Source organism: Lissotriton helveticus, chromosome 5_1 (genome assembly GCF_964261635.1).
Source record: "Lissotriton helveticus chromosome 5_1, aLisHel1.1, whole genome shotgun sequence".
Lineage (NCBI taxonomy): Eukaryota > Metazoa > Chordata > Amphibia > Caudata > Salamandridae > Lissotriton > Lissotriton helveticus.
In genome coordinates, this window is record NC_136065.1 from 1,623,653,460 (window position 1) to 1,623,673,113 (window position 19,654).

At 38.4% G+C, this 19,654-nt stretch overlaps 7 non-coding genes across 7 annotated transcripts; all 7 read right to left on the reverse strand.

The window, feature by feature from the left end:
• Positions 1-1,783: 1,783 nt before the first annotated feature.
• Positions 1,784-1,856, reverse strand: TRNAR-CCU (transfer RNA arginine (anticodon CCU)). The gene has a single exon. It is a non-coding gene; the product is annotated as a tRNA-Arg (tRNA).
• A 4,753-nt stretch (positions 1,857-6,609) lies between these two features.
• On the reverse strand, positions 6,610-6,682 carry TRNAR-CCU (transfer RNA arginine (anticodon CCU)). The gene has a single exon. It is a non-coding gene; the product is annotated as a tRNA-Arg (tRNA).
• A 4,753-nt stretch (positions 6,683-11,435) lies between these two features.
• On the reverse strand, positions 11,436-11,508 carry TRNAR-CCU (transfer RNA arginine (anticodon CCU)). The gene has a single exon. It is a non-coding gene; the product is annotated as a tRNA-Arg (tRNA).
• An 802-nt stretch (positions 11,509-12,310) lies between these two features.
• On the reverse strand, positions 12,311-12,383 carry TRNAR-UCG (transfer RNA arginine (anticodon UCG)). The gene has a single exon. It is a non-coding gene; the product is annotated as a tRNA-Arg (tRNA).
• Positions 12,384-13,946: 1,563 nt separating this feature from the next.
• On the reverse strand, positions 13,947-14,019 carry TRNAR-UCG (transfer RNA arginine (anticodon UCG)). Its single transcript has one exon. It is a non-coding gene; the product is annotated as a tRNA-Arg (tRNA).
• Positions 14,020-17,128: 3,109 nt separating this feature from the next.
• On the reverse strand, positions 17,129-17,201 carry TRNAR-UCG (transfer RNA arginine (anticodon UCG)). Its single transcript has one exon. It is a non-coding gene; the product is annotated as a tRNA-Arg (tRNA).
• Positions 17,202-19,442: 2,241 nt separating this feature from the next.
• Positions 19,443-19,515, reverse strand: TRNAR-CCU (transfer RNA arginine (anticodon CCU)). Its single transcript has one exon. It is a non-coding gene; the product is annotated as a tRNA-Arg (tRNA).
• Positions 19,516-19,654: the final 139 nt, after the last annotated feature.

The following is a 19,654-nucleotide window of genomic DNA, read 5'->3' on the forward strand; positions in this document are numbered from 1 at the left end:
TAGTTTCAGAACATCAACATGACTCTGAAGAGTACAGAAGTAAAATTGTACAATTTCAAAGTTCCTAATACCTCATAAACATCTGAGAGGAAGCATGTAATAAATATACTTATTTTTCTGGAAAAGTAAGAGTGAACATTGGTTTGCACCTCAGATGGGACTCGAACCCAGAATCCCTGGCTTAGGAGGCCAGTGCCTTATCCATTAGGCCACTGATGCACAGATAAATGCCAGCGATCTAGAGGCATTATTTAAATGTATTCAATCGTCCAACACTGGTGTCTGCACACAGGATATTTCTCAGTTCCCTCCATAAGTAAACTTCCCATTTTCATCCTCTTCCATCCCCGACTTTAACACTCTGTTCTGTGCTATAATGGAGACTCTGCATTTGTAGCAAGTGCAGAGAAATTGGAGGAGTACCATTTTCGAATCAACACTTCTTCTTCCATGGATGCTTTTCTCATTAAACTGGGCTTTGACAGTGGTATCAAGCCGTCCTTGTCTTCAGGAGGACACAGAAACAGCCACCAAGTCTACTAACCAAGTTCAACCACACTCTGCAACTTAATAGACCAGTGCTTTACAAATTAGCCAACTGTGTCATCAGCAAAGGCAGCCAATGTGCCAATCCTTTATAATTCTTCTGTAGTACTTTTCTTTCTCGTAGGCAAAATTAGCACTTTAACTGCACAAATCATACAGATTTTACACTTGAAGCACTCCATGAACACATACTTACACACCTTGCAGTTCATCTACACACATTTAAGCTAAAAACCCATTCTGTGAAGTCAAAATTCTGCAAACCTAGTACATATTCAGTGCGTGTACATAGAAGCACTTTTTTTTAATTTTTTTTTTTTTTACTGTTACATAGAAGCACTTTTTAATGCCACTTAAATGCACTAGATTTTAGACTGAAGATGCAATCTAAATGACTGTGCAGTATGTACTCCACTTTATTATTAATTAGGAATGAGAACATGATGGCTATGAGAGTATTGGAAGAGCCTGCTTCCATTCTGAATGGAAACCTGAATTGTGTGACCATTGGCAAAAACCGACCACGAAGGGACTCGGACCCTCAATCTTCTGATTCGAAGTCAGACGCCTTATCGTATAGGCCACGCAGTCATGTGTCCTGTTGTGTTTATTTATATAATGTAGGTGGTATGCAAGGATGGAAAATATATTATTTATAGTTATTTAGGTTTACAAACCATTGTGGGGTTTTTTCAGCTCCTTTCAATTAAATCACTTTTTTGGAATTTATATAATGAGAATGTCACCAGTACGATAAGCTATTGTTTTCTTTTTTGCATTTAAACCTCTTTCTTCATGAGATTAAAGCTCAGAGTATGCTTTATATAGCTCTGGATGTTTCCAGAAGTGGAGAGAAACTGTTTTGAAAGTAGTACAAACTGCTCCTTCCTGGATATTCCAATTTACACACACTCAAAGGTTGTATACGTTTCATGAATCCTGACTTGCCCTATTCAAGTGCCTGAAAGCCTTTCACCACCTCTAGAAACAACAGTTACACCAATCCAATTCAAATCATTTTTTCCAAAGGAATATCTTCTGCCGGGTCAAAAATGCATCTGACAAAGATAGGTGTTTAAAAATTGACTTTGTAGTTTCAGAACATCAACATGACTCTGAAGAGTACAGAAGTAAAATGGTACCATTTCAAAGTTCCTAATACCTCATAAACATCTGAGAGGAAGCATGTAATAAATATACTTATTTTTCTGGAAAAGTAAGAGTGAACTTTGGTTTGCACCTCAGATGGGACTCGAACCCACAATCCCTGGCTTAGGAGGCCAGTGCCTTATGCATTAGGCCACTGAGGCACAGATAAATACTAGCAATCTAGAGGCATTATTTAAATGTATTCAATCGTCCAACACTGGTGTCTGCACACAGGACATTTCTCAGTTCTCTCCATAAGTAAACTTCCCATTTTCATCCTCTTCCATCCCGACTTTAACACTCTGTTCTGTGCTATAATGGATACTCTGCATTTGTAGCAAGTGCAGAGAAATTGGAGGAGTACCATTTTCGAATCAACACTTCTTCTTCCATGGATGCTTTTCTAATTAAACTGGGCTTTGACAGTGGTATCAAGCCGTCCTTGTCTTCAGCAGGACACAGAAACAGGCACCAAGTCTACTAACCAAGTTCAACCACACTCTGCAACTTAATACACCAGTGCTTTACAAATTAGCCAACTGTGTCATCAGCAAAGGCAGCCAATGTGCCAATCCTTTATAATTCTTCTGTAGTACTTTTCTTTCTCGTAGGCAAAATTAGCACTTTAACTGCACAAATCATACAGATTTTACACTTGAAGCACTCCATGAACACATACTTACACACCTTGCAGTTCATCTACACACACTTAAGCTAAAAACCCATTCTGTGAAGTCAACATTCTGCAAACCTAGTACATATTCAGTGCGTGTACATAGAAGCACTTTTTAATGCCACTTAAATGCACTAGATTTTAGACTGAAGATGCAATCTAAATGACTGTGCAGTATGTACTCCACTTTATTATTAATTAGGAATGAGAACATGATGGCTATGAGAGTATTGGAAGAGCCTGCTTCCATTCTGAATGGAAACCTGAATTGTGCGACCATTGGCAAAAACCGACCACGAAGTGACTCGGACCCTCAATCTTCTGATTCGAAGTCAGACGCCTTATCCATTAGGCCACGCGGTCATGTGTCCTGCTGCGTTTATTTATATACTGTAGGTGGTATGCAAGGATGGAAAATATATTATTTATAGTTATTTAGGTTTACAAACCATTGTGGGGTTTTTTCAGCTCCTTTCAATTAAATCACTTTTTTGGACTTTATATAATGAGAATGTCACCAGTACGATAAGCTATTGTTTTCTTTTTTGCATTTAAACCTCTTTCTTCATGAGATTAAAGCTCAGAGTATGCTTTATATAGCTCTGGATGTTTCCAGAAGTGGAGAGAAACTGTTTTGAAAGTAGTACAAACTGCTCCTTCCTGGATATTCCAATTTACACACACTCAAAGGTTGTATACGTTTCATGAATCCTGTCTTGCCCTATTCAAGTGCCTGAAAGCCTTTCACCACCTCTAGAAACAACAGTTACACCAATCCAATTCAAATCATTTTTTCCAAAGGAATATCTTCTGCCGGGTCAAAAATGCATCTGACAAAGATAGGTGTTTAAAAATCGACTTTGTAGTTTCAGAACATCAACATGACTCTGAAGAGTACAGAAGTAAAATTGTACCATTTCAAAGTTCCTAATACCTCATAAACATCTGAGAGGAAGCATGTAATAAATATACTTATTTTTCTGGAAAAGTAAGAGTGAACATTGGTTTGCACCTCAGATGGGACTCGAACCCAGAATCCCTGGCTTAGGAGGCCAGTGCCTTATCCATTAGGCCACTGATGCACAGATAAATGCCAGCGATCTAGAGGCATTATTTAAATGTATTCAATCGTCCAACACTGGTGTCTGCACACAGGATATTTCTCAGTTCCCTCCATAAGTAAACTTCCCATTTTCATCCTCTTCCATCCCCGACTTTAACACTCTGTTCTGTGCTATAATGGAGACTCTGCATTTGTAGCAAGTGCAGAGAAATTGGAGGAGTACCATTTTCGAATCAACACTTCTTCTTCCATGGATGCTTTTCTAATTAAACTGGGCTTTGACAGTGGTATCAAGCCGTCCTTGTCTTCAGCAGGACACAGAAACAGGCACCAAGTCTACTAACCAAGTTCAACCACACTCTGCAACTTAATACACCAGTGCTTTACAAATTAGCCAACTGTGTCATCAGCAAAGGCAGCCAATGTGCCAATCCTTTATAATTCTTCTGTAGTACTTTTCTTTCTCGTAGGCAAAATTAGCACTTTAACTGCACAAATCATACAGATTTTACACTTGAAGCACTCCATGAACACATACTTACACACCTTGCAGTTCATCTACACACACTTAAGCTAAAAACCCATTCTGTGAAGTCAACATTCTGCAAACCTAGTACATATTCAGTGCGTGTACATAGAAGCACTTTTTAATGCCACTTAAATGCACTAGATTTTAGACTGAAGATGCAATCTAAATGACTGTGCAGTATGTACTCCACTTTATTATTAATTAGGAATGAGAACATGATGGCTATGAGAGTATTGGAAGAGCCTGCTTCCATTCTGAATGGAAACCTGAATTGTGTGACCATTGGCAAAAACCGACCACGAAGTGACTCGGACCCTCAATCTTCTGATTCGAAGTCAGACGCCTTATCCATTAGGCCACGCGGTCATGTGTCCTGCTGCGTTTATTTATATACTGTAGGTGGTATGCAAGGATGGAAAATATATTATTTATAGTTATTTAGGTTTACAAACCATTGTGGGGTTTTTTCAGCTCCTTTCAATTAAATCACTTTTTTGGACTTTATATAATGAGAATGTCACCAGTACGATAAGCTATTGTTTTCTTTTTTGCATTTAAACCTCTTTCTTCATGAGATTAAAGCTCAGAGTATGCTTTATATAGCTCTGGATGTTTCCAGAAGTGGAGAGAAACTGTTTTGAAAGTAGTACAAACTGCTCCTTCCTGGATATTCCAATTTACACACACTCAAAGGTTGTATACGTTTCATGAATCCTGTCTTGCCCTATTCAAGTGCCTGAAAGCCTTTCACCACCTCTAGAAACAACAGTTACACCAATCCAATTCAAATCATTTTTTCCAAAGGAATATCTTCTGCCGGGTCAAAAATGCATCTGACAAAGATAGGTGTTTAAAAATCGACTTTGTAGTTTCAGAACATCAACATGACTCTGAAGAGTACAGAAGTAAAATTGTACCATTTCAAAGTTCCTAATACCTCATAAACATCTGAGAGGAAGCATGTAATAAATATACTTATTTTTCTGGAAAAGTAAGAGTGAACATTGGTTTGCACCTCAGATGGGACTCGAACCCAGAATCCCTGGCTTAGGAGGCCAGTGCCTTATCCATTAGGCCACTGATGCACAGATAAATGCCAGCGATCTAGAGGCATTATTTAAATGTATTCAATCGTCCAACACTGGTGTCTGCACACAGGATATTTCTCAGTTCCCTCCATAAGTAAACTTCCCATTTTCATCCTCTTCCATCCCCGACTTTAACACTCTGTTCTGTGCTATAATGGAGACTCTGCATTTGTAGCAAGTGCAGAGAAATTGGAGGAGTACCATTTTCGAATCAACACTTCTTCTTCCATGGATGCTTTTCTCATTAAACTGGGCTTTGACAGTGGTATCAAGCCGTCCTTGTCTTCAGGAGGACACAGAAACAGGCACCAAGTCTACTAACCAAGTTCAACCACACTCTGCAACTTAATAGACCAGTGCTTTACAAATTAGCCAACTGTGTCATCAGCAAAGGCAGCCAATGTGCCAATCCTTTATAATTCTTCTGTAGTACTTTTCTTTCTCGTAGGCAAAATTAGCACTTTAACTGCACAAATCATACAGATTTTACACTTGAAGCACTCCATGAAAACATACTTACACACCTTGCAGTTCATCTACACACATTTAAGCTAAAAACCCATTCTGTGAAGTCAAAATTCTGCAAACCTAGTACATATTCAGTGCGTGTACATAGAAGCACTTTTTTTTTAATTTTATTTTTTTTACTGTTACATAGAAGCACTTTTTAATGCCACTTAAATGCACTAGATTTTAGACTGAAGATGCAATCTAAATGACTGTGCAGTATGTACTCCACTTTATTATTAATTAGGAATGAGAACATGATGGCTATGAGAGTATTGGAAGAGCCTGCTTCCATTCTGAATGGAAACCTGAATTGTGTGACCATTGGCAAAAACCGACCACGAAGGGACTCGGACCCTCAATCTTCTAATTCGAAGTCAGACGCCTTATCGTATAGGCCACGCAGTCATGTGTCCTGCTGTGTTTATTTATATACTGTAGGTGGTATGCAAGGATGGAAAATATATTATTTATAGTTATTTAGGTTTACAAACCATTGTGGGGTTTTTTCAGCTCCTTTCAATTAAATCACTTTTTTGGAATTTATATAATGAGAATGTCACCAGTACGATAAGCTATTGTTTTCTTTTTTGCATTTAAACCTCTTTCTTCATGAGATTAAAGCTCAGAGTATGCTTTATATAGCTCTGGATGTTTCCAGAAGTGGAGAGAAACTGTTTTGAAAGTAGTACAAACTGCTCCTTCCTGTATATTCCAATTTACACACACTCAAAGGTTGTATACGTTTCATGAATCCTGACTTGCCCTATTCAAGTGCCTGAAAGCCTTTCACCACCTCTAGAAACAACAGTTACACCAATCCAATTCAAATCATTTTTTCCAAAGGAATATCTTCTGCCGGGTCAAAAATGCATCTGACAAAGATAGGTGTTTAAAAATTGACTTTGTAGTTTCAGAACATCAACATGACTCTGAAGAGTACAGAAGTAAAATGGTACCATTTCAAAGTTCCTAATACCTCATAAACATCTGAGAGGAAGCATGTAATAAATATACTTATTTTTCTGGAAAAGTAAGAGTGAACTTTGGTTTGCACCTCAGATGGGACTCGAACCCACAATCCCTGGCTTAGGAGGCCAGTGCCTTATCCATTAGGCCACTGAGGCACAGATAAACACTAGCAATCTAGAGGCATTATTTAAATGTATTCAATCGTCCAACACTGGTGTCTGCACACAGGACATTTCTCAGTTCTCTCCATAAGTAAACTTCCCATTTTCATCCTCTTCCATCCCGACTTTAACACTCTGTTCTGTGCTATAATGGATACTCTGCATTTGTAGCAAGTGCAGAGAAATTGGAGGAGTACCATTTTCGAATCAACACTTCTTCTTCCATGGATGCTTTTCTAATTAAACTGGGCTTTGACAGTGGTATCAAGCCGTCCTTGTCTTCAGCAGGACACAGAAACAGGCACCAAGTCTACTAACCAAGTTCAACCACACTCTGCAACTTAATACACCAGTGCTTTACAAATTAGCCAACTGTGTCATCAGCAAAGGCAGCCAATGTGCCAATCCTTTATAATTCTTCTGTAGTACTTTTCTTTCTCGTAGGCAAAATTAGCACTTTAACTGCACAAATCATACAGATTTTACACTTGAAGCACTCCATGAACACATACTTACACACCTTGCAGTTCATCTACACACACTTAAGCTAAAAACCCATTCTGTGAAGTCAACATTCTGCAAACCTAGTACATATTCAGTGCGTGTACATAGAAGCACTTTTTAATGCCACTTAAATGCACTAGATTTTAGACTGAAGATGCAATCTAAATGACTGTGCAGTATGTACTCCACTTTATTATTAATTAGGAATGAGAACATGATGGCTATGAGAGTATTGGAAGAGCCTGCTTCCATTCTGAATGGAAACCTGAATTGTGCGACCATTGGCAAAAACCGACCACGAAGTGACTCGGACCCTCAATCTTCTGATTCGAAGTCAGACGCCTTATCCATTAGGCCACGCGGTCATGTGTCCTGCTGCGTTTATTTATATACTGTAGGTGGTATGCAAGGATGGAAAATATATTATTTATAGTTATTTAGGTTTACAAACCATTGTGGGGTTTTTTCAGCTCCTTTCAATTAAATCACTTTTTTGGACTTTATATAATGAGAATGTCACCAGTACGATAAGCTATTGTTTTCTTTTTTGCATTTAAACCTCTTTCTTCATGAGATTAAAGCTCAGAGTATGCTTTATATAGCTCTGGATGTTTCCAGAAGTGGAGAGAAACTGTTTTGAAAGTAGTACAAACTGCTCCTTCCTGGATATTCCAATTTACACACACTCAAAGGTTGTATACGTTTCATGAATCCTGTCTTGCCCTATTCAAGTGCCTGAAAGCCTTTCACCACCTCTAGAAACAACAGTTACACCAATCCAATTCAAATCATTTTTTCCAAAGGAATATCTTCTGCCGGGTCAAAAATGCATCTGACAAAGATAGGTGTTTAAAAATCGACTTTGTAGTTTCAGAACATCAACATGACTCTGAAGAGTACAGAAGTAAAATTGTACCATTTCAAAGTTCCTAATACCTCATAAACATCTGAGAGGAAGCATGTAATAAATATACTTATTTTTCTGGAAAAGTAAGAGTGAACATTGGTTTGCACCTCAGATGGGACTCGAACCCAGAATCCCTGGCTTAGGAGGCCAGTGCCTTATCCATTAGGCCACTGATGCACAGATAAATGCCAGCGATCTAGAGGCATTATTTAAATGTATTCAATCGTCCAACACTGGTGTCTGCACACAGGATATTTCTCAGTTCCCTCCATAAGTAAACTTCCCATTTTCATCCTCTTCCATCCCCGACTTTAACACTCTGTTCTGTGCTATAATGGAGACTCTGCATTTGTAGCAAGTGCAGAGAAATTGGAGGAGTACCATTTTCGAATCAACACTTCTTCTTCCATGGATGCTTTTCTAATTAAACTGGGCTTTGACAGTGGTATCAAGCCGTCCTTGTCTTCAGCAGGACACAGAAACAGGCACCAAGTCTACTAACCAAGTTCAACCACACTCTGCAACTTAATACACCAGTGCTTTACAAATTAGCCAACTGTGTCATCAGCAAAGGCAGCCAATGTGCCAATCCTTTATAATTCTTCTGTAGTACTTTTCTTTCTCGTAGGCAAAATTAGCACTTTAACTGCACAAATCATACAGATTTTACACTTGAAGCACTCCATGAACACATACTTACACACCTTGCAGTTCATCTACACACACTTAAGCTAAAAACCCATTCTGTGAAGTCAACATTCTGCAAACCTAGTACATATTCAGTGCGTGTACATAGAAGCACTTTTTAATGCCACTTAAATGCACTAGATTTTAGACTGAAGATGCAATCTAAATGACTGTGCAGTATGTACTCCACTTTATTATTAATTAGGAATGAGAACATGATGGCTATGAGAGTATTGGAAGAGCCTGCTTCCATTCTGAATGGAAACCTGAATTGTGTGACCATTGGCAAAAACCGACCACGAAGTGACTCGGACCCTCAATCTTCTGATTCGAAGTCAGACGCCTTATCCATTAGGCCACGCGGTCATGTGTCCTGCTGCGTTTATTTATATACTGTAGGTGGTATGCAAGGATGGAAAATATATTATTTATAGTTATTTAGGTTTACAAACCATTGTGGGGTTTTTTCAGCTCCTTTCAATTAAATCACTTTTTTGGACTTTATATAATGAGAATGTCACCAGTACGATAAGCTATTGTTTTCTTTTTTGCATTTAAACCTCTTTCTTCATGAGATTAAAGCTCAGAGTATGCTTTATATAGCTCTGGATGTTTCCAGAAGTGGAGAGAAACTGTTTTGAAAGTAGTACAAACTGCTCCTTCCTGGATATTCCAATTTACACACACTCAAAGGTTGTATACGTTTCATGAATCCTGTCTTGCCCTATTCAAGTGCCTGAAAGCCTTTCACCACCTCTAGAAACAACAGTTACACCAATCCAATTCAAATCATTTTTTCCAAAGGAATATCTTCTGCCGGGTCAAAAATGCATCTGACAAAGATAGGTGTTTAAAAATCGACTTTGTAGTTTCAGGACATCAACATGACTCTGAAGAGTACAGAAGTAAAATTGTACCATTTCAAAGTTCCTAATACCTCATAAACATCTGAGAGGAAGCATGTAATAAATATACTTATTTTTCTGGAAAAGTAAGAGTGAACATTGGTTTGCACCTCAGATGGGACTCGAACCCAGAATCCCTGGCTTAGGAGGCCAGTGCCTTATCCATTAGGCCACTGATGCACAGATAAATGCCAGCGATCTAGAGGCATTATTTAAATGTATTCAATCGTCCAACACTGGTGTCTGCACACAGGATATTTCTCAGTTCCCTCCATAAGTAAACTTCCCATTTTCATCCTCTTCCATCCCCGACTTTAACACTCTGTTCTGTGCTATAATGGAGACTCTGCATTTGTAGCAAGTGCAGAGAAATTGGAGGAGTACCATTTTCGAATCAACACTTCTTCTTCCATGGATGCTTTTCTCATTAAACTGGGCTTTGACAGTGGTATCAAGCCGTCCTTGTCTTCAGGAGGACACAGAAACAGGCACCAAGTCTACTAACCAAGTTCAACCACACTCTGCAACTTAATAGACCAGTGCTTTACAAATTAGCCAACTGTGTCATCAGCAAAGGCAGCCAATGTGCCAATCCTTTATAATTCTTCTGTAGTACTTTTCTTTCTCGTAGGCAAAATTAGCACTTTAACTGCACAAATCATACAGATTTTACACTTGAAGCACTCCATGAAAACATACTTACACACCTTGCAGTTCATCTACACACATTTAAGCTAAAAACCCATTCTGTGAAGTCAAAATTCTGCAAACCTAGTACATATTCAGTGCGTGTACATAGAAGCACTTTTTTTTTAATTTTATTTTTTTTACTGTTACATAGAAGCACTTTTTAATGCCACTTAAATGCACTAGATTTTAGACTGAAGATGCAATCTAAATGACTGTGCAGTATGTACTCCACTTTATTATTAATTAGGAATGAGAACATGATGGCTATGAGAGTATTGGAAGAGCCTGCTTCCATTCTGAATGGAAACCTGAATTGTGTGACCATTGGCAAAAACCGACCACGAAGGGACTCGGACCCTCAATCTTCTAATTCGAAGTCAGACGCCTTATCGTATAGGCCACGCAGTCATGTGTCCTGCTGTGTTTATTTATATACTGTAGGTGGTATGCAAGGATGGAAAATATATTATTTATAGTTATTTAGGTTTACAAACCATTGTGGGGTTTTTTCAGCTCCTTTCAATTAAATCACTTTTTTGGAATTTATATAATGAGAATGTCACCAGTACGATAAGCTATTGTTTTCTTTTTTGCATTTAAACCTCTTTCTTCATGAGATTAAAGCTCAGAGTATGCTTTATATAGCTCTGGATGTTTCCAGAAGTGGAGAGAAACTGTTTTGAAAGTAGTACAAACTGCTCCTTCCTGTATATTCCAATTTACACACACTCAAAGGTTGTATACGTTTCATGAATCCTGACTTGCCCTATTCAAGTGCCTGAAAGCCTTTCACCACCTCTAGAAACAACAGTTACACCAATCCAATTCAAATCATTTTTTCCAAAGGAATATCTTCTGCCGGGTCAAAAATGCATCTGACAAAGATAGGTGTTTAAAAATTGACTTTGTAGTTTCAGAACATCAACATGACTCTGAAGAGTACAGAAGTAAAATGGTACCATTTCAAAGTTCCTAATACCTCATAAACATCTGAGAGGAAGCATGTAATAAATATACTTATTTTTCTGGAAAAGTAAGAGTGAACTTTGGTTTGCACCTCAGATGGGACTCGAACCCACAATCCCTGGCTTAGGAGGCCAGTGCCTTATCCATTAGGCCACTGAGGCACAGATAAACACTAGCAATCTAGAGGCATTATTTAAATGTATTCAATCGTCCAACACTGGTGTCTGCACACAGGACATTTCTCAGTTCTCTCCATAAGTAAACTTCCCATTTTCATCCTCTTCCATCCCGACTTTAACACTCTGTTCTGTGCTATAATGGATACTCTGCATTTGTAGCAAGTGCAGAGAAATTGGAGGAGTACCATTTTCGAATCAACACTTCTTCTTCCATGGATGCTTTTCTAATTAAACTGGGCTTTGACAGTGGTATCAAGCCGTTCTTGTCTTCAGCAGGACACAGAAACAGGCACCAAGTCTACTAACCAAGTTCAACCACACTCTGCAACTTAATAGACCAGTGCTTTACAAATTAGCCAACTGTGTCATCAGCAAAGGCAGCCAATGTGCCAATCCTTTATAATTCTTCTGTAGTACTTTTCTTTCTCGTAGGCAAAATTAGCACTTTAACTGCACAAATCATACAGATTTTACACTTGAAGCACTCCATGAACACATACTTACACACCTTGCAGTTCATCTACACACACTTAAGCTAAAAACCCATTCTGTGAAGTCAACATTCTGCAAACCTAGTACATATTCAGTGCGTGTACATAGAAGCACTTTTTAATGCCACTTAAATGCACTAGATTTTAGACTGAAGATGCAATCTAAATGACTGTGCAGTATGTACTCCACTTTATTATTAATTAGGAATGAGAACATGATGGCTATGAGAGTATTGGAAGAGCCTGCTTCCATTCTGAATGGAAACCTGAATTGTGTGACCATTGGCAAAAACCGACCACGAAGGGACTCGGACCCTCAATCTTCTGATTCGAAGTCAGACGCCTTATCCATTAGGCCACGCGGTCATGTGTCCTGCTGCGTTTATTTATATACTGTAGGTGGTATGCAAGGATGGAAAATATATTATTTATAGTTATTTAGGTTTACAAACCATTGTGGGGTTTTTTCAGCTCCTTTCAATTAAATCACTTTTTTGGACTTTATATAAAGAGAATGTCACCAGTACGATAAGCTATTGTTTTCTTTTTTGCATTTAAACCTCTTTCTTCATGAGATTAAAGCTCAGAGTATGCTTTATATAGCTCTGGATGTTTCCAGAAGTGGAGAGAAACTGTTTTGAAAGTAGTACAAACTGCTCCTTCCTGGATATTCCAATTTACACACACTCAAAGGTTGTATACGTTTCATGAATCCTGTCTTGCCCTATTCAAGTGCCTGAAAGCCTTTCACCACCTCTAGAAACAACAGTTACACAATCCAATTCAAATCATTTTTTCCAAAGGAATATCTTCTGCCGGGTCAAAAATGCATCTGACAAAGATAGGTGTTTAAAAATCGACTTTGTAGTTTCAGAACATCAACATGACTCTGAAGAGTACAGAAGTAAAATGGTACCATTTCAAAGTTCCTAATACCTCATAAACATCTGAGAGGAAGCATGTAATAAATATACTTATTTTTCTGGAAAAGTAAGAGTGAACATTGGTTTGCACCTCAGATGGGACTCGAACCCAGAATCCCTGGCTTAGGAGGCCAGTGCCTTATCCATTAGGCCACTGATGCACAGATAAATGCCAGCGATCTAGAGGCATTATTTAAATGTATTCAATCGTCCAACACTGGTGTCTGCACACAGGATATTTCTCAGTTCCCTCCATAAGTAAACTTCCCATTTTCATCCTCTTCCATCCCCGACTTTAACACTCTGTTCTGTGCTATAATGGAGACTCTGCATTTGTAGCAAGTGCAGAGAAATTGGAGGAGTACCATTTTCGAATCAACACTTCTTCTTCCATGGATGCTTTTCTCATTAAACTGGGCTTTGACAGTGGTATCAAGCCGTCCTTGTCTTCAGGAGGACACAGAAACAGGCACCAAGTCTACTAACCAAGTTCAACCACACTCTGCAACTTAATAGACCAGTGCTTTACAAATTAGCCAACTGTGTCATCAGCAAAGGCAGCCAATGTGCCAATCCTTTATAATTCTTCTGTAGTACTTTTCTTTCTCGTAGGCAAAATTAGCACTTTAACTGCACAAATCATACAGATTTTACACTTGAAGCACTCCATGAACACATACTTACACACCTTGCAGTTCATCTACACACATTTAAGCTAAAAACCCATTCTGTGAAGTCAAAATTCTGCAAACCTAGTACATATTCAGTGCGTGTACATAGAAGCACTTTTTTTTTAATTTTTTTTTTTTTACTGTTACATAGAAGCACTTTTTAATGCCACTTAAATGCACTAGATTTTAGACTGAAGATGCAATCTAAATGACTGTGCAGTATGTACTCCACTTTATTATTAATTAGGAATGAGAACATGATGGCTATGAGAGTATTGGAAGAGCCTGCTTCCATTCTGAATGGAAACCTGAATTGTGTGACCATTGGCAAAAACCGACCACGAAGGGACTCGGACCCCCAATCTTCTGATTCGAAGTCAGACGCCTTATCCATTAGGCCACGCGGTCATGTGTCCTGCTGCGTTTATTTATATACTGTAGGTGGTATGCAAGGATGGAAAATATATTATTTATAGTTATTTAGGTTTACAAACCATTGTGGGGTTTTTTCAGCTCCTTTCAATTAAATCACTTTTTTGGAATTTATATAATGAGAATGTCACCAGTACGATAAGCTATTGTTTTCTTTTTTGCATTTAAACCTCTTTCTTCATGAGATTAAAGCTCAGAGTATGCTTTATATAGCTCTGGATGTTTCCAGAAGTGGAGAGAAACTGTTTTGAAAGTAGTACAAACTGCTCCTTCCTGGATATTCCAATTTACACACACTCAAAGGTTGTATACGTTTCATGAATCCTGACTTGCCCTATTCAAGTGCCTGAAAGCCTTTCACCACCTCTAGAAACAACAGTTACAAAAATCCAATTCAAATCATTTTTTGCAAAGGAATATCTTCTGCCGGGTCAAAAATGCATCTGACAAAGATAGGTGTTTAAAAATCGACTTTGTAGTTTCAGAACATCAACATGACTCTGAAGAGTACAGAAGTAAAATGGTACCATTTCAAAGTTCCTAATACCTCATAAACATCTGAGAGGAAGCATGTAATAAATATACTTATTTTTCTGGAAAAGTAAGAGTGAACATTGGTTTGCACCTCAGATGGGACTCGAACCCAGAATCCCTGGCTTAGGAGGCCAGTGCCTTATCACTTAGGCCACTAATGCACAGATGAATGCCAGTGATCTAGAGGCATTATTTAAATGTATTCAATCGTCCAACACTGGTGTCTGCACACAGGACATTTCTCAGTTCTCTCCATAAGTAAACTTCCCATTTTCATCCTCTTCCATCCCGACTTTAACACTCTGTTCTGTGCTATAATGGATACTCTGCATTTGTAGCAAGTGCAGAGAAATTGGAGGAGTACCATTTTCGAATCAACACTTCTTCTTCCATGGATGCTTTTCTCATTAAACTGGGCTTTGACAGTGGTATCAAGCCGTCCTTGTCTTCAGCAGGACACAGAAACAGGCACCAAGTCTACTAACCAATTTTCAACAACACTCTGCAACTTAATAGACCAATGCTTTACAAATTAGCCAACTGTGTCATCAGCAAAGGCAGCCAATGTGCCAATCCTTTATAATTCTTCTGTAGTACTTTTCTTTCTCGTAGGCAAAATGAGCACTTTAAATGCACAAATCATACAGATTTTACACTTGAAGCACTCCATGAACACATACTTACACACCTTGCAGTTCATCTACACACACTTAAGCTAAAAACCCATTCTGTCAAGTCAAAATTCTGCAAACCTAGTACATATTCAGTGCGTGTACATAGAAGCACTTTTTAATGCCACTTAAATGCACTAGATTTTAGACTGAAGATGCAATCTAAATGACTGTGCAGTATGTACTCCACTTTATTATTAATTAGGAATGAGAACATGATGGCTATGAGAGTATTGGAAGAGCCTGCTTCCATTCTGAATGGAAACCTGAATTGTGTGACCATTGGCAAAAACCGACCACGAAGGGACTCGGACCCTCAATCTTCTGATTCGAAGTCAGACGCCTTATCCATTAGGCCACGTGTCCTGCTGCGTTTATTTATATACTGTAGGTGGTATGCAAGGATGGAAAATATATTATTTATAGTTATTTAGGTTTACAAACCATTGTGGGGGGTTTTCAGCTCCTTTCAATTAAATCACTTTTTTGGAATTTATATAATGAGAATGTCACCAGTACGATAAGCTATTGTTTTCTTTTTTGCATTTAAACCTCTTTCTTCATGAGATTAAAGCTCAGAGTATGCTTTATATAGCTCTGGATGTTTCCAGAAGTGGAGAGAAACTGTTTTGAAAGTAGTACAAACTGCTCCTTCCTGGATATTCCAATTTACACACACTCAAAGGTTGTATACGTTTCATGAATCCTGACTTGCCCTATTCAAGTGCCTGAAAGCCTTTCACCACCTCTAGAAACAACAGTTACACCAATCCAATTCAAATCATTTTTTCCAAAGGAATATCTTCTGCCGGGTCAAAAATGCATCTGACAAAGATAGGTGTTTAAAAATTGACTTTGTAGTTTCAGAACATCAACATGACTCTGAAGAGTACAGAAGTAAAATGGTACCATTTCAAAGTTCCTAATACCTCATAAACATCTGAGAGGAAGCATGTCATAAATATACTTATTTTTCTGGAAAAGTAAGAGTGAACTTTGGTTTGCACCTCACATGTGACTCGAACCCACAATCCCTGGCTTAGGAGGCCAAGTGCCCTATCCATTAGGCCACTGAGGCACAGATAAATATTAGCAATCTAGAGGCATTATTTAAATGTATTTAATCGTCCAACACTGGTGTCTGCACACAGGACATTTCTCAGTTCTCTCCATAAGTAAACTTCCCATTTTCATCCTCTTCCATCCCGACTTTAACACTCTGTTCTGTGCTATAATGGATACTCTGCATTTGTAGCAAGTGCAGAGAAATTGGAGGAGTACCATTTTCGAATCAACACTTCTTCTTCCATGGATGCTTTTCTCATTAAACTGGGCTTTGACAGTGGTATCAAGCCGTCCTTGTCTTCAGCAGGACACAGAAACAGACACCAAGTCTACTAACCAAGTTCAACCACACTCTGCAACTTAATACACCAGTGCTTTACAAATTAGCCAACTGTGTCATCAGCAAAGGCAGCCAATGTGCCAATCCTTTATAATTCTTCTGTAGTACTTTTCTTTCTCGTAGGCAAAATTAGCACTTTAACTGCACAAATCATACAGATTTTACACTTGAAGCACTCCATGAACACATACTTACACACCTTGCAGTTCATCTACACACACTTAAGCTAAAAACCCATTCTGTGAAGTCAACATTCTGCAAACCTAGTACATATTCAGTGCGTGTACATAGAAGCACTTTTTAATGCCACTTAAATGCACTAGATTTTAGACTGAAGATGCAATCTAAATGACTGTGCAGTATGTACTCCACTTTATTATTAATTAGGAATGAGAACATGATGGCTATGAGAGTATTGGAAGAGCCTGCTTCCATTCTGAATGGAAACCTGAATTGTGTGACCATTGGCAAAAACCGACCACGAAGGGACTCGGACCCTCAATCTTCTGATTCGAAGTCAGACGCCTTATCCATTAGGCCACGCGGTCATGTGTCCTGCTGCGTTTATTTATATACTGTAGGTGGTATGCAAGGATGGAAAATATATTATTTATAGTTATTTAGGTTTACAAACCATTGTGGGGTTTTTTCAGCTCCTTTCAATTAAATCACTTATTTGGAATTTATATAATGAGAATGTCACCAGTACGATAAGCTATTGTTTTCTTTTTTGCATTTAAACCTCTTTCTTCATGAGAATAAAGCTCAGAGTATGCTTTATATAGCTCTGGATGTTTCCAGAAGTGGAGAGAAACTGTTTTGAAAGTAGTACAAACTGCTCCTTCCTGTATATTCCAATTTACACACACTCAAAGGTTGTATACGTTTCATGAATCCTGACTTGCCCTATTCAAGTGCCTGAAAGCCTTTCACCACCTCTAGAAACAACAGTTACACCAATCCAATTCAAATCATTTTTTCCAAAGGAATATCTTCTGCCGGGTCAAAAATGCATCTGACAAAGATAGGTGTTTAAAAATTGACTTTGTAGTTTCAGAACATCAACATGACTCTGAAGAGTACAGAAGTAAAATGGTACCATTTCAAAGTTCCTAATACCTCATAAACATCTGAGAGGAAGCATGTAATAAATATACTTATTTTTCTGGAAAAGTAAGAGTGAACATTGGTTTGCACCTCAGATGGGACTCGAACCCAGAATCCCTGGCTCAGGAGGCCAGTGCCTTATCCATTAGGCCACTGATGCACAGATAAATGCCAGCGATCTAGAGGCATTATTTAAATGTATTCAATCGTCCAACACTGGTGTCTGCACACAGGATATTTCTCAGTTCTCTCCATAAGTAAACTTCCCATTTTCATCCTCTTCCATCCCCGACTTTAACACTCTGTTCTATGCTATAATGGAGACTCTGCATTTGTAGCAAGTGCAGAGAAATTGGAGGAGAACCATTTTCGAATCAACACTTCTTCTTCCATGAATGCTTTTCTCATTAAACTGGGCTTTGACAGTGGTATCAAGCCGTCCTTGTCTTCAGGAGGACACAGAAACAGGCACCAAGTCTACTAACCAAGTTCAACCACACTCTGCAACTTAATAGACCAGTGCTTTACAAATTAGCCAACTGTGTCATCAGCAAAGGCAGCCAATGTGCCAATCCTTTATAATTCTTCTGTAGTACTTTTCTTTCTCGTAGGCAAAATTAGCACTTTAACTGCACAAATCATACAGATTTTACACTTGAAGCACTCCATGAACACATACTTACACACCTTGCAGTTCATCTACACACACTTGAGCTAAAAACCCATTCTGTCAAGTCAAAATTCTGCAAACCTAGTACATATTCAGTGCGTGTACATAGAAGCACTTTTTAATGCCACTTAAATGCACTAGATTTTAGACTGAAGATGCAATCTAAATGACTGTGCAGTATGTACTCCACTTTATTATTAATTAGGAATGAGAACATGATGGCTATAAGACTATTGGAAGAGCCTGCTTCCATTCTGAATGGAAACCTGAATTGTGTGACGTTTGGCAAAAACGGACCACTAAGGGACTCGAACCCTCAATCTTCTGATTCGAAGTCAGACGTCTTATCCATTAGGCCACGCGGTCATGTGTCCTGTTGCGTTTATTTTTATACTGTAGGTGGTATGCAAGGATGGAAAATATATTATTTATAGTTATTTAGGTTTACAAACCATTGTGGGGTTTTTTCAGCTCCTTTCAATTAAATCACTTTTTTGGAATTTATATAATGAGAATGTCACCAGTACGATAAGCTATTGTTTTCTTTTTTGCATTTAAACCTCTTTCTTCATGAGATTAAAGCTCAGAGTATGCTTTATATAGCTCTGGATGTTTCCAGAAGTGGAGAGAAACTGTTTTGAAAGTAGTACAAACTGCTCCTTCCTGGATATTCCAATTTACACACACTCAAAGGTTCTATACGTTTCATGAATCCTGACTTGCCCTATTCAAGTGCCTGAAAGCCTTTCACCACCTCTAGAAACAACAGTTACACCAATCCAATTCAAATCATTTTTTCCAAAGGAATATCTTCTGCCGGGTCAAAAATGCATCTGACAAAGATAGGTGTTTAAAAATCGACTTTGTAGTTTCAGAACACCAACATGACTCTGAAGAGTACAGAAGTAAAATGGTACCATTTCAAAGTTCCTAATACCTCATAAACATCTGAGAGGAAGCATGTAATAAATATACTTATTTTTCTGGAAAAGTAAGAGTGAACATTGGTTTGCACCTCAGATGGGACTCGAACCCACAATCCCTGGCTTAGGAGGCCAGTGCCTTATCCATTAGGCCACTGATGCACAGATAAATGCCAGCGATCTAGAGGCATTATTTAAATGTATTCAATCGTCCAACACTGGTGTCTGCACACAGGATATTTCTCAGTACTCTCCATAAGTAAACTTCCCATTTTCATCCTCTTCCATCCCCGACTTTAAC